Source organism: Triticum dicoccoides, chromosome 3B, assembly GCF_002162155.2.
Source record: "Triticum dicoccoides isolate Atlit2015 ecotype Zavitan chromosome 3B, WEW_v2.0, whole genome shotgun sequence".
NCBI lineage: Eukaryota > Viridiplantae > Streptophyta > Magnoliopsida > Poales > Poaceae > Triticum > Triticum dicoccoides.
Window position 1 is genome coordinate 753,194,135 of NC_041385.1, and position 3,029 is coordinate 753,197,163.

Genomic DNA, 3,029 nt, shown 5'->3' on the forward strand with positions numbered 1-3,029 from the left:
CGCTCCGCCGCCTACTCCCGTCGCGGCCGGTCGACCTCCTCCCCGGTGATTGCTTCCCGCCGGAGTGCGAGGCTGGATGCTGCTCACCTTGAGGGCAGCCCGGCTTTGCCCATCCCCGAGCGGGCGGAGCTACGCGCTGCTGCTCGTAACCTGGAGCCAGGTACACCTTCTGTTCCCCCTCTGCTTCGTCTTGTTCCTTTTGTGCGCTTGAGTCTATTCCTCTGGGCAACCTCGCCAAGGTGGCCGCCGACTCCGTGATCATTTTTAGAGGGGAAGCTGGGCCCCCTTTAGCCCAGATCGCGGCTATCAGAGCTCGCGAGATTCTTGATGGGAAACTCGCGGAGGCCCGTGCGGCTCTCCTCTTGCCTCCCCCCTGCGGTTGGGGTGGCCCCCCCACCGTCTGCGCCGCGGCTGACGGCACCCCCTCCCCTGCGGTCGGGGAGGAGATCTGTGGTCGCACTCGTTCCCGCACAGTGGCGCTCCATGCGCAAAGCGCCTCTCGTGTCCTGGGGTCAAGCAGCCCCCCAATGGCGCCTTAATGCGAGCTCTATTTTGGAACATCCGCGGTTTCGGCCATGATGGTCGTCGCCGCCAACTTGTGGAGTACATGCGAGAGGAGCACATCGACATAGTAGCCGTTCAAGAAATAATGCGACACGATTTCTCGCTCCCTGAGCTTGACCATCTGAGCTCCCACCTCTTTGCGTGGCATTGGCTCCCTTCTAGTGGGAGCACAGGTCACTCGGGTGGCATCCTTTTAGGTGTGAAGGATGCCACCTTCGAGGTGGGTAGCATGGATCGGGGAGAATTCTTCATCAGCATGGAGTTGTTCGAGAGATCTCTCAACTTCAAGTGGGAGGTTATCATCGTCTACGGGCCTGCCGACCATAGTACGTCGGCCGCCTTCCTAGAGGAGCTCCACCGGAAGATCTCGGCTGCCTCCCTTCCTGTGGTAGTGGGCGGCGATTTTAACCTCCTGCGCGTGGCGGAAGACAAGAGCAATGATAATGTCTGCTTTGCGCGGATGCAAATGTTTAATGACTTCATTGCTGACCTCGCCCTCTGGGAGATCGATAGGATTGGTGCCCGGTTCACCTGGACCAATCGGCAAGCCTCCCCGACCCAGTCTGTCTTGGACAGGGTCTTAGTGTCCCCGGATTGGGACCTCCGCTATCCCCTAGCCTCCCTCCGCGCCATCACTTGGATTGGCTCGGATCATGTCCCCCTACTTCTTTCCTCCATGGACGAGCGTCCGCTGGTCACCCCTCATTTCCACTTTGAGACTTTCTGGCTCTCTCAGGCTGGATTTACCGACGCTGTCTGCGCTCGGTGGATCGAGGCTCGGGCCCACCCCCACCCTCGACCTCCTTCGGCCATTGACGCATGGCACTTCTGTGTGAAATGTGGCAGGCAGTTTATGAAGGGTTGGGGGCAAATTTGGGTCGAGATGTCAGGGAGCGTAAGAAGGTGCTTCTATCCGCGATTCAGGCCCTCGACCTTCCCCTGTCGATGGTTTGGTCCATCCGCGTACCCCGGAAGATTCGCATCTTCATGTGGCAACGGATTCGCGCTCGGGTCCCGTCCGGAGTGGAGGTCCGCAAGCGCAATGGCCCGGGTACTGGCATCTGTCCGCTCTGTGGTGTTCCCGAAGACTCGAACCACATTTTCTTCTCTTGCGTCTCCGCCCAGTTCCTGTGGAGCTACTTTCGCGAGGTGGTCGGTGGAAGTTGGTGCCACACCAATTTCCCGGACTTATTTGCTGAACTCCAGCTGTCCCCCGCGTCCTCTCGCCACATTAGGTGGCTTGAGGTTGGGGTCCTCGCCTGGACCCTCTGGACTGTTCGCAATAAGCTTGTGATCCAGCTTACTCCCCTTCAGCGGGCTACTGACGCGCTCTTCAAACTCTTGGGTTTCTCGCAGCTTTGGCGGCCGCTTAGCCGCCCCCCGGACCGCGACGCCATCTCAGCCCTCATAGCCGACCTTCGCTCGATGGCCGTCCGCCTGTCATCGCCGCCTCCTCCGCCACCGCCGGATCCAGACTAGTGGCTTCCTTCGACCGGCGTGTGTTGTTTTCTTTTTATTTTTCTAGGCTTGTTGAGCTGTGCCCTCAGCAGAACCTCTGTACTTTGCCGTGAGACTTGGGTGGGTGTGTGTGGACATGATTCTGTTTGTATGCTCTGTGGCAGTGTGCTTTATATATAAAGCGGGGCAAAAGCCTTTTTCGGTAATAGACGGCTGAGTGGATGCCGTTGTACATGCCCTTATTCCCACTCCAGTAGCCGGCCTCCTCGTGCTGCCTCACTGCCTCCTCCAACCGCACCTAGAGTGGAGCTCATATGTGCCACGAGCCAGCCCAGCTGCTGCCGCCCCTCTCCTCCTCTCTCTCAGCTTTTCCCTTATCCTTCTTCACTCTCTCTAATCTTTGTTTTCTGCAGTGAAGGGAGCCGCCAAAGAACAACCCGCGTCACTCCGTCCACCTTGGAGCTCGCCACCGCCGCCGGGCCAGCCACCTTCCTGTCGGTGTCGTGCTCCTCCGCGTCAATCTGAACAACCCCAGCATCCCCACCGCCCTTGAGCTCTGCCCGCCTCCGGCCGGCCACCGCTCCATCGGCCTCGTCCTCCTTCGCATCGATCTGTCCGCCCCTTTGCCGGATCTACGTCGGAGCAGCCGGATCTGCTGCCTCTTGCATGTCCTGCCGTCGGGAAGAGGAGGACGCTCGAGAGGAGCGCCCGTTTCCCCGGGACATGGGCCACGCAGCTGGCTCCACCCCAGTTACAACCTCCCTCCTCCCTCCCAACCCTAGCCACCCCTCCTTCTCACCCCCCGGCTCTTGCCTCCTCCCTCCTCCCTCCCAACCCTAGCCGCCCCTCCTTCTCACCCCCCTTCTTCCCTTCCTCGCCGCCGTCGGGCAAGCCCGGGGCGCCAAGGATGGTGGCGGCGGGGCCTCGGTTGCCCTGCCTCTGTGTGGGGAACCCTGGATCTAGAGCGGCGGCTCCATCGGCATGGTACGCTAGCTAGCAGCCGTGCG